The sequence below is a fragment of the Adiantum capillus-veneris genome, chromosome 19 (assembly GCF_014529385.1).
Source record: "Adiantum capillus-veneris isolate H3 chromosome 19, ASM1452938v2, whole genome shotgun sequence".
Classification (NCBI taxonomy): Eukaryota; Viridiplantae; Streptophyta; class Polypodiopsida; order Polypodiales; family Pteridaceae; genus Adiantum; species Adiantum capillus-veneris.
This window is the reverse complement of record NC_140949.1, coordinates 151,235,731-151,248,743: the sequence shown is the minus strand read 5'-3', so window position 1 is coordinate 151,248,743 and position 13,013 is coordinate 151,235,731.

Genomic DNA, 13,013 nt, shown 5'->3' with positions numbered 1-13,013 from the left:
TGTACATGTGGAGACTTTGCAGAATGAGTGGCGCAAAGTAAACCATATATGGCCTGCAAGCATATATTCTACATATTCCTCTGCTATTTTGGCTTGGATTTGAACCACAACATGTTCGTCCATCAGAGAAAGCTTACAAATGAATATTTGTTGCGTGTGTTCAAATGTCAATGTGCAACATAATTGCCATTTAGCACTTGCTACTTTGTATGTAATTGCGGGGAGATTTGGTATTGGAACTCTTTTAGTGAGAATTCCGTCTTTGGGATGATGTTATGTCTATTTTATTGAAATTTTTCCACTTTGTCGTAAAATATCTCTTTGTTAATGGATGCTAGTTGTTATGCAGTTTGTCTGCTTTAATCTTATCATATTACTTTTTTTTCAGATGCTATGTGCTGGGTTGAAGTTGTTTTGCAGTTCGTCTGCTTTGTGCATATTTCTTTGCCAATAGATGTTGTGTGTTGAGTTAAAATTGTGATTTGTGTTGGGGCTCACATGTCCTAAAAGTGTGGAATGTATCTTGTCGTCCTTCTCATATGTTTCAAGCATAGTTTTTATCACAAACAATGGTAGTTTGAATATTCTTAGGGATTGATAAATAACAAAAAAAGCTTCCTCGAATAAGCTCTCTCCAGTGATGGTGTGGAAAACTTTTGGCTAGAAAAATTTGCTTAAGTGGAGGAACAGAAAAAAGCTCTCTCAAAAGCTTCCTTCAAAAGCTCTCTCCATACCCGTCCCCAGAACACACCCAATAGCAAATTTTGATGCATCAATATGTACGTGGAAAATCACATCCCAATCGGACACTCATCAAAGCCTTCTTTAATAACTCATAAATGTGGCCACATTCCTCGATCCACTTTAATTTGATAAGAATCTTGTACAAAGGAAAAGCTATCTCAAAAAAGGTTAATATAAAACATCAATAATAGCCAACATGGCCCATGAATCTTTGATCTCCCTTATACTTTTTAGGTGGTGGAAAATCTAGAATGGCTTTAATTTTGTTCTTGTTTGTAAATCCCCATTCTTTGGCACTATATGTCCTAAAATAACAATTCCATGGTTAATCCAAAATCGGAATTTGGAAGGGTTCAATAAGATGCAATATCATCTGCACTTTTCAAACACCTCTTGTAAACATGACATATGCTCATCCCAGGAGGAATAAACACAAAGGTCATATGAGAAAGCTTTACAAAAATCCCTTACTCCTTGAAAGTAGTGTTTATTAACTGTTGGAGTGTAGCAGAGGCATTCATTAAGCCAAATTCCATAACAAGCAATGCGAACACTCAGAACTATGTTATGAACGAAGTGTTTATTAACTGTTGGAGTGTAGCAGAGGCATTCATTAAGCCAAATTCCATAACAAGCAATGCGAACACTCAGAACTATGTTATGAACGAAGTGTTTATTAACTGTTGGAATGTAGCAAGGATATTCATTAATCCAAAGTCCATAACACAAAAATTCAAACACTCCAAACTATGTTATGAAAGCAGTTTTAGCTTGGTCATCTGGAAAAATTGTGATTTGATTATAATGGGAGTACCCATCTAAAAAGCTATAAGCCTCCTTGCCTACCATCTCAAGCACATGTTCTAAATATGGCAACGGATTATGATTTCTCCTAGTGGCTAAATTAACCTTTTTGAGGTCTTCACACACTTTAAATTTTCCATTCTTCTTTGGCACAATGAATATCAAAAAAACCCATCTAAGTGCTCAATAGGGTATATGAATTCACATTTGATAAGATTATCAAGTTCTTCTCTTAAGAAATGTTTGCATACTTAGGATTCATTGGGAGGATTTTGTTGGACTAGGTAAGCAGTGCTAATCATGGGAATCATATGTTGCACCAGAGAAGGTGGAACACCCTTCATATCATGAAATATTCAAGAAAAAATGTCCTTGAATTCCTTGAGAAGCATTGTAAGTACACCCTCTTAAGTCTTAGTCTAAAAATGTTCAATGGGTCTTTTTGAGATTCTATTCCATGACCTAAGGTGGGTGAGTATGGGATCTCCACTTTCTAAATGCGATCAGATATTCCCCCACTAAACATCCTCTCAAATAGATAATATGTATGCCTAGTTTGCAATGTCTTACACTCACTCTCTTTTCATATGATACTAGGTATGGCTAACCATTTTTGGTCCTTGTGAGGTTAAGTTTTCTTGGAAAACACTATGTCTATAATCTTGATCTGCCTAGGTTTTGGCTCTAGCTCCCTTTGGGTCTCCTCTACTAAAATCCTTAAGTGCTTGATTTTCTTGATCTCCTCTATAGGGTTTGGGTAAGAGTCCATCTTCTCCTTTGGCATCTCAGGTTTTGACCCATGTGGCCTCTCTTGGGGGTTCTCGGCCTCTGATTGGTTAGCTGTGAGGACACCCATTAATTTGTTTACGGTGTGAGAGTGGTGTACTTATGACTTCTCTTTCCCAATCGTGTGTTTGCTTGAGTCCCTCTTGTTTTTCTCCCCTTTGGTTTTCTCCCTCATGGTGGTAGTTTTAGTTTCCATGGTTTCTATTGATGTTCAAGGTCATTCACATACTCAGGGTCATCACATATCCCTATGTAAATCTTTGAACCAGGGTTTGGATTCGCAACTTTTAGTGATCCCTTTCTTCATGTTTTCTTCTTCCTTGCTCCAATGATTAATCTAGCATCTCTCTCTTTGAGGATATAATTTTGACTTTGGAGCATTGACCTTGTGAGTGCACTCACCAATGTAACACGTGTAGTTTCTGTTGTCCCATTGGTAACCTCGATCAAGCTCAATGGTGTAATCTTTGGTGCACTTGGATTATGGGTACATTGAGAAATCAAATGATCTATGCCACGGTGATTACAAGTGAATATTGGCATTGCATATGTTCTCCCTTGATTTGTTTGCACTTGTGTAACATTCCTTTGTATTCTATTAGGACACTCAGCTACACAATGTGGTCAACCACAATTGTAGCATTGAAGAGGTATCAGAGCTTGGTTATCTTTGGTATTTTGAGGGACTCTGTTATCTCAAAGGTATTCTTGGATGGCCTTAATAAAATCTTCCAAGGACATATCGTATATCTATGGATCCTTAGCAATAGGATTTATAATCATTGTTTCATGCTCAACCACTTGTGAGCTAGTGGATTTTGTCTCAAAAGACACCCTTTTCCCTACAATCATCAAGTTGTATTCTAGTTGTATTTTGTTGGGAATGACAGCTTCTCAAGAAGTAGCTATACCTCTAATGACTAAGCCATTATAGATTTCCTCATGTCGTAATCCTTGGATGAATTTGTCAAGTAGTTCATTAATGTTAAAGCTCTCATTTGGGGTACAGTGAATTTCGATTCTTCAAATGACTAATGAAGTCTCTCATTGAAGTCTCTCATTGATTCTCATTTCTCATGTTTGGCTTTTTGAAGTTGATGTGCCACTCCTCAACGCACATCTTCTCATATGCACTCCTTCAAGAGCAACCTCTTGATAACATTGTATTGTTTGGTAGTGCGTTCTTTAGCTCTTAGTGTCCTATACCGATCTCTTTCCTTTCCACTTAGGTTAAGTTCAAGTTTTGCACTTATGCAACTCATTGTTATTTTCTAAAGAGTCACATACATTTTCAAACCCTCAATATGCTTCATAGGATCCTCATCACCACTATTTTTTTGTGTGAGCTTTTCCACTTGGACCGCTTTGCTTCTAGGATCTCTCTCAGGTGTATCATACATTTTTTGTGCAATGAATTGACCAATGATTTGTGAAAATGTTTCCAAGTCACCTATGTGAGCAGGTATAGCTGGCGTAGGAGAGGCTCCTAGACCTACATGAGGCACGAGCACACTCCTTGGGCTCCATGCTTGGAATGGCATTGCACCATACGAGGTCCAAAGATGCGGGAACAATTGGCCTACTACAAAAAGGTGTGGGGCCCGCTTGAGATGTGAAATATGACATGAAATCTAGCATGGCTCCATTCAAATGGAAATTAGGGTAATGCGGTCGTGAAGCGTGAGCAATTGGAACGTTGTAAGGTGTACGGGCTGCATAAGCATTAGTCAAGATAGGCATAAATGGGGTGATGCACACTTGTATTAACTGTTGCCATTGTTGTAGGCATTAGGTAAGAAAGTGTTTGTGCAATATTCACTACAAAGTTTAGGGGTGCACTTTTTATCATGGTCATCACTAGATTAGGCATGGTAGTTGTAGTGCCTCCGAGAGAAAGATGAGCTAGATTTGGAAAAGTTAAAATACTACTTGTGGACTCAAACTACACCAAGATGCCAAGCACAACAATGTATGATGGATCTATTGGATTTGCAAAAGGAATCTCCATTTGTGACAGTGTCAATTGTGTTGCTTTGGTTGGGTCTATTGGATTCACAAAAGGAATCTCCATTTGTGATAGTGTCCATTGTGTTGCTTTCAAAGGAGTTGCCTGGATCATAAGATATGTAACCAACCCACAAGGTAGGTGTAGCCATTTTGTAGGTCGATCAAAATATCACTCTATAGTGTGTATTCCCAAATTCCATTGAGAAATGGGGTGATCCCCAAAATTAAGATCAAATTTGAATTTGGAAGCTTATTTAAAGCCTAAATATTCCTTTGAAAACCAGTGCTCATGCCATGCTCTCATATTGCTTCCAATTTTTTTAATGTCTTTGGTCGCTCGGATCATCTCTTGCTCGGAGACACTTGCCCAGGGATGGGGAGTTCTCCAAGGCTATCAGTCAATCTTAAGGACACATATGGGCTTCAATGCATATGCTCAGCTTTTTTTTTGGCTTACAAAACCCATATTCTTCTAATTGAACCTAAACTAGAACCATTTAAGCCAAACATTAACTTCAAAAATCTTCCATGTAAGTGTACAGGCAAGCTGGAGACTGCATTCTCCATAGGATCTCAAATTATAGGTGAAAGTTTTCATGTGCTAACTCCAAGTAACTTGCAGGAATCTCACTTTTCAAGCAAAGTCGTTCAAACACAAGCCCACATGTGATCAAGGTGCAAGGGTAAGTAATTGCATGTGGAAAGATTCTCTATACAGCCAAGTCTGTATCTCTATGTTCTATTGGTTTTGATATTCCAAGAGGTAGTGTTGCATTCACATACATGTGAAGAAAGGCCTCTATGAGTACTCTCATAGAAAATTTGTTTGCCTCTCTTAGCTTCTCTCCTTGTTGTACATTGCCCGTTAGCACCCGACGATAGTCCTCCCATACCTACTTATGGCCGTACTAGGGTGTTTACAAAAAATAGGTATCATAGTGTTTTTAACGATTTGAAGCTACAAGTTCCTGGCTAGATTTTGAGCTTGCCTTAAAGAAACCTTGTAAAATTTTACAAGTTTTGATGTAAATAATGGCAAATTTTACAAGTTTAGTGTAAATAATGACAAATGCTTCAAATTGTGTGTGTGTGTGTGTGTGTGTGTGTGTGTGTGTGTGTGTGTGTGTGTGTGTGTGTGTGTGTGTGTGTGTGTGTGTGTGTGTGTGTGTGTGTGAGAGAGAGAGAGAGAGAGATAGATAGACAGATAGATAAACTGATTTATCATCCACGTAGGTCATATATGACCCATGGGACCATCACAAAAGGCATTACATCGACTTGTTGCTTCTGAGTGAGGCCATCAGATACATATCAGTTAAGGACTGAGGGTCCAATCATTGGGATAAGAAGGGGGGGGGGGGGGGGGGGGGGGGGGGGGAACAAGATCTAGGGAGGGTTGGACAGAGCCTTTTTGGGGGCTCGAAATTCTTGAATGATGGCTTTACCACCTCGATAGACTGCCCATTTACCTTGCTTGCGGGCTTCCTGCATTTTCTTGAGCTCGCTCTTTTTTATCTTCAATTGAGTTGTGGTCAGCTCCTCGTTGATCCAAATATTTGTCTCTTTGAGGATTCAGGCTTGTCGTAGTAATTGCAGCTTATCCTCTTTATCTTTGAAAGTAAGAAGACAGTGTTCGGGTGGTACTTGCCTGTGTGTATCGTTGATCCAAGAAACCTTTTCACGCTTGATGTTAATTGGTTGAAGGATGTCGTTGAGCTTGGTGATCGCTTCCTCGAGGGTGTCCTCAATGGTACACCATGGCGAGGGGAGCCCACCAATGCGAACCTTGAGGGCATTTTCTTCTTGAAGTTTTTGTTCACGAAGCTCTACTGTCACGCAGGTTTGAACTTTGGCAAAGGGGATCGATTGGGCTTGAGTAACCTTTGATTCGACTTCTTTTGCTTTGTCGGTGACAAGCTCGACCATGGAGTCGAAGCGTGCCTCAAGCTTGCCAAGGCGAGCTTTGAGGTCACAGTTCTCCTCCATTACCTTGTCGAGGGCTGCTTGGAGTTGTGCAATCTGTGTGAGCTTGCTCGGGGCTGCAACGATTGTTGCAAAGCTTGGTCGGCTCTTCGCGGCGGGCTTAGGGGTGTTCATTCTGGGAGAGGGTCGGCTACCGTGGGAACAAACCCTAGGTAGAGAGTTTGTTGGGATAGGCTTAGTGCTCTCAAAACAAAAATTCAGAGGTTCGGGCAACCGAAATGGTTTCTTGAAGAGGCTTTTCGGTTTCGTGCAGAGGCAGCTCGTGCAGCCAAGCCCGTCGTGCAGGCAAGGCCTTCGTGCAGAGAACTTCGTCGGGGCTGTGAGACTGTCGACCTGCGGCAGCAGGTTTCGGCCAGGGCGAGCTCGAGCTTGTCGGTGTAGGTAAGGCCGGGGCGGCCAGTGCAGCTGGGGCAGGGCTAGGTTGTTAACGACCCCCCACAGGGCAGCCCCAACATCCCAACAACAGCTTAGCTTCCACTCCCTTTGATGAGATACATGGCATTCGGGCAATGGAGAAGAGTCAAATCAATTGTGCACATTATGCTCACTGCGAGTTTGAGAGTACCACACACTACTATCTAGAGTTTGAGTACCACACGCTACTAGAGTTTTAGTACCATACACTACTAGAGTGCTCCGCTTATGTCACATTCAAAACTTGCTTCCCTCACATTTTTAGCAATGACTTAAACCTATCAAGTTTCCTCTCCTAGCCATAGTGTGGGCTCTCCATTGCGACTCTCATCACCATAATTTTGGAGCATCGAGAATCACTCATCAACCCCATACATACTACATCACATGTAACTTTGGTCCCATATATCATGTTTGACCTCCGAGGATGAAAGTAAAATCTCTCTCTCTCTCTCTCTCTCTCTCTCTCTCTCTCTCTCTCTCTCTCTCTCTCTCTCTCTCTCTCTCTCTCTCTCCGCACACGCACCGCATTTGCGTACTCTTCAATTGGTATCAGAGCGTATGGCAATTGCACAGAGGACAACAGTGTTGAGAGCTTCAAGGCATTAGCTTTCTCGCTCTCGATAGTGGAGAGATCAAGAAATCTTGAAAGCTTTGTGAGAGTGCAATGGGAGCTTGTGAGCTTAGCTGAGAATGATGTATGCTCTTGTGGAAGCTCAAAAGAGAGTGTGGAAGATTGTGTGTAGGTGAAGATGTTGCCCTGAAAACTGTGTACACAACAACAATGTTTTGTAGAATTTTTTTTCTCCTTGTAAAATACAGATATGAAGATTCTTCCCTTTGCTCCCCTCCGTTTTGACGTGTTTTACAACTTTGCATAAGAATTTTTTTGCAAATTCCTCAGTGATTTACATATATTTAGCTCAAATTGACTATATGCAAAAAAAAATTAGCTTTTCTATTTTCGTGTACTATGCAAGTTTGATGCACTTTTAGAAGCACGAAAGGTGCTCGAACTTGAGTACATAAATTTTGAGCTCGAGAGGCAATTTCAACTTGTACAGAGCTTGAGGTTTGAGGCTTTTTGGTAGATTTGGGTCTACACACCATCAAAGCGGTCTCTTGAGAGATGCAATTTTTTGAGCATACAGGTGGAGCTTCTTTTCACACAGGACACTTTGGCAGCGATTTTGTGCTTCAGTTTATGATCTTTGCGGACGGATTTACATATGCTTATGGCACATACTTGATGCCCATTGTAAATACATTTCAGTGAGCACTTTTGAGTGTTTGTGAGCTCTCTTGATAACATTGTTTTTCATTGATCAGTTTTGAAATTGCACCTCTTTCGGAGCTTATTTATGTGTGCACACTCTGTGGATGTAAGTTAAGAGTGTGGATTGCCATTGTATGTCACATTGTGGAGCCATTTTGGAATTTCTACCAATTGGCATTGAGTAGTTTATGGTTTATGGTTTTGAGTCTTGTTCCAAAGACTATAGTGATCAAGATTTACTTCCACTTTGCCATATCTTTGGTTGACAGATTTTGGTCATTTTATAGTGATTGAGAGCTTCTCCTATTTTGGCATCTTTGATGCGGTTTATGGTTTGAGAATTTGCATTGAGATTTTTCTCCTTTTGCAAGGGAGACTCTGTCCAATTTTCCCTAGATTTCTCGCCATAGTTTTGGCTTGATTTCCATACACTTTTTGTGATCATTGGATTGAGACGATTCTTCCTTGTTGTGGTCAACTTTGCTTCCACATCGACGGACATATGGTTGTTTTTTTACACTGATTGGTGTTCTTGTATCCACTCTTGCAGAGTGAGAATTGTGTTTGCTCGCAATATGCGTATCACTGACAAGGGGATAGGCTCAAGCATATAAGATTGAGTACAGCTTCCTCTTTCAGCAAAGAACATGGTTTTGTAGCTAGAGGCAATATGGGTGGTGTAATGCATGAATCGTGACCCACCAAAATCTCAAGCCGTAATACATTGGCATTGTAGAAAAGCTTCATTCACTTTGGGGGGGGGGGGGGGGGGGGGGGGGAGAGAGAGAGAGAGAGAGAGAGAGAGAGAGAGAGAGAGAGAGTCTCCAAGAACTTCTCTTGTAGAATGGACAAAGCTCTTGAGGGTCCAAAGTTCGATGGACTCCTCAAAGCACACTTCTCAAAAATTTAATTGATAGTGCACACACACACACACACACTTACACACACATTTCATTATCATCCTCAAAGGTCAAATATGACCTATGAGACCATAAGAAACATATCATGCAGGGTGTGTGGCACTAATAAGTGACTCTCAATGCTCAATAATTGTAGAAACGGGTGTCGCAATTGAGAATCAATGCCGTGGTTGGGAGAGGAATGTGTGTGGGGAGGATAAATAAAGCTCTAATGTGATCCATAGGTGGGCACTCCAATGGGGTCTAATACTCAAACCTAGGAACTTTGGGGGACAAAGTGCATAGTCGATGAGACACCTCGCATGAAGAGTATGAGAGTTGAGCTAGATGGAAACGATAGTGTGGATCGCACTCAAGGGGTTATGCTCAAGCATGTAAGTGTTTGTTTGATTCCTTCATTCAGAGAACAAAATGGTTTTGCAGTTGAGGTCAACATATGTGTTGTAATGCATGAAGAGTGAAGCCTTGGGTCTCTCCGAAGTTGTTGTTACCATATACATGTGGTAGTGATGTGTGTGAACACACTAGGACCGTCGCGGCATTTTTCCCTCTTTAGGATGTTTTTTTCCCCCGTGCATTGTAATGACGCCCATCACTCTAGGGCTATCTATCTTTCCATTGCACACTAAGAAACACACTCTCTATTGTGTGCCTTGAGCTTCCTTCATCTTCTCCAAGCTGTGCGCGTTTCTTTGCAACCCTAATTCCAACAATTGGTATCATAGCAGGTTGCGTCCTCCCGAGCTTAGTCGCCAGCTGCTCCAGCACACGCCTGCTCACTTTCTCTGATTTCAGTGAGGTTTGGCAAGCGTCCGCAGTGGAAACGCACAAAATGGAAATTGCCTGTGCAGACCTGCCTATAGTGGAAATGGAGGGCGAAATGAGCCCGAATCATAATATGATGCACTTATAGAAAATGACACATGGACTTTATGTGATTTGCCTCCTGGAAAAAAGTCCATTGGTACGAACTGGGTTTACAAGTTGAAACGCAAGCTGGATGGTGAGATCGATCGCCATAAGGCTCGACTTGTTGCAAAGGGTTATGCACAGCTAAAAGGCATAGATTATGAAGAGACTTTTGCTCCCACTTGTCATATGACTACTGTGCGTTTTCTATGTGCATTTGCAACTCATTTTGGTTGGGATGTACATCAATCAGACATTGTTACTGCTTTCTTGAATGGTGACATATTTGAGGAAGTTTATGTAACGCAGCCTCGCGGTTTTGTCAAGAAAGGACAAGAGGACAAAGTGTGCAGATGTAAGAAGGCTTTGTATGGGTTGAAGCAATCTCCTTGTGCTTGGTATGAGAAAGCTCACCCATTTGGTCAAACAAGGCTTTCGTAACAGTCCAATAGAAAGCACATTGTATGTAAAGCGTGAGGGTGATGTACTTCTCATTGTGGTTCTTTATGTAGATGATTTGCTGATCATTGGACCAAATGAGAGACATATTGTTGAATTTAAAGCTGATTTGAATGCTACTTTCAAGATGAAAGATTTGGGGTTGTTGCATCAATACTTGGGTATACAGTTTAAGCAGTGTGATAATGGTATTTCCTTGTGTCAGAAAAGTTACATAGAGACATAACTATGTAAGTTTGGACTTGAGGATTGCAAACCTATTGCCACTCCCATGGAAAAAGGTTGAAGTTGAGTCTACATGATGCCGGTGATCCTGTTGATGTCACTCTTTACCAAACTGCTGTTGGATGCCTCATTTATGTATGCAACATGAGGCCGGATATTCAGTTTGTAGTCTCACAGGTTAGCAGATTTATACATAGCCTAGGGTCTAAGCATTGGCAGGCTGTCAACAGGATTTTCCACTACCTTAGTGGCACATTACATCTTGGCTTGTTTTATCCCAAGGGGGGATCAATTGCCGCCAAACTTACATGCTTTTTCGGACTCAGATTGGATTGATCATTGCCACCAAACTTACATGCTTTTTCGGACTCAGATTGGGCTGGTTGCTTTGTCACGCGAGTGTCCACAAGTGGTTTTTGTTTCATGCTTGGCAGTTCATGTTTATCATGGTTGAGCAAGAAGCAACCTAGTGTGGCCACTTCGAGTTATGAGGCTAAGTACAAGGAAGTCTTCACAGCTAAGGTTGAGTGTGTATGGCTCAGACGCCTTATGGCTGATTTGGGTGTTGGACAGGACACTGCCAACACTATCTACACTGACAGTCAGAGCGCATTGGCAGTTGCGAGGAACCCAATTTTTCATGCTCGCACAAAGCACATTGAGGTGCATTACCACTATGTCAGAGAGAGGTTCTCAGCAGGAAAAATCAGCTTGGCTTATGTGCCAACACAGGACAACCTTGTAGATCTTTTCACAAAAGCGTTGTCTGTTGAGAAGCTTGAAGCTTTCTGCAAAGCTTTGGGATTACTCCCCTTTGTGGATTGATCATGTCCTCAGGGCATGGCACTTCCCTTTACTCATGTTCCAGCTCTTGTTCACCGCATCCCTCCAGGGGGGATTTGTTACCATATACATGTGGTAGTGATGTGTGTGAACACGCTAGGACTTCTTGGGGCATTTTTTCCCTCTTTAGGAGGTTTTTTTCCCCTGTGAATTGTATATACGCCCATCACTCTAGGGCTATCTATCTTTCCATTACACACTAAGAAACACACTCTCTATTGTGTGCCTTGAGCTTTCTTCGTCTTCTCCAAGCTGTTTGTGTTTCTGTGCAACCCTAATTCCAACAGTTGTGATACAATGGAATAGCAAAAAAGCCTCATTCACTTTGATTTCCATGGAGGCATCATGAATCAATTGTAGTGCATCCTATCTTCCAAACCACTTCTTGATGTCTTCCTTCCTAAACTCGCTATTTTTCTTTTCTACATATGTTGGACCTTTTAACTTGGTTTCCATGCAATCTCAAAAGTCAATGTGAAGGGTTTTGCCGCATTTTAGCCATGCACTCCACGACTCTCTTTCCATACCCATAATCTCAATGGGAAGTGATCCAAATTCAAGAAGTAAGATCATGTATGGTGTTTGCGTCTTACTTGGAGGAAGTTTGAAAGAAAATGCTTTTGGACATTATCAAACTCTTTCCAAGCACACTTAGAGATGCTACCACCGAATACTTCAACTCCATAAAAAAGCATCGGTTCATGGTGTCAATGAGGTATTTCTTGAGAGTCCAACATTTAATATCTCACCTGTATTGCAATGTTCTCAAATGTATAGGAGGGTCGCTTCTTGGCTTTTTAGTGTCATGTAGTACAAGAATTCCATTTATGATTGTCCGGAAGCTCATGGCCAAGGTACTTGAATCTCTCTACCACTTCAAGGGGCTCTTTACTGTATACAATGCATGGCTTCTCCTTGTTGAGAGCTTTCAGAAGCATAACCATAGTTTTGGAGCCATTCACAATCAACCTACTATTCTTCCAAGACAACCATAAGCTTTTGTGCATTGCTTAGAGTGGGCTAAAAGAACTATTTCATCCGTATATAACAAAAGTATGATTGCCACATTCCCTATCATTATTTCTTTAATATCTTCTTGTTGCATAAACCCAAGTAACACATGTTCCAATTTATTAATGAGTAGCCCAACGACGGTTGGTGAAAGTGGGCATCCTTGCTTGACACCAATAGTACTCGTGAAATAATTTTGAAATTCCCTATCCCATATGCACTTGGCATATCACCATCTTGTAAATGCAAGAAATCCCATCCATAAATTCACTTTGCACTTGGAGTTTCGCCATATGTCCCCAAAGGCCTTTTCGATCAAAATATTTCTTGGAGTCCACAGAGCAGTAATATAATCCTTTACCTTTCAATGAGCTTTCTTCCCTGAGAACTCAAAGAGTGACAAGGTGATCAATCGTGATGTGACGTTTTTGGAAACCCACTTGTCCAAGTGCACATTTTCAATTCTTCTCAAGGCCCAAGGAAGACAAGATTTCCAACCTACTAGGAGCCTTGTCATCTAGCTTTGACGAGACAATTACCGTCATTGAGTAGAAGCAGAGGAGGAACTCAACTTCAAGGGGAGAAGAATTTGCAGTTAGTTTTGCCAATAAAACTTGTTTCAACCCCGATTT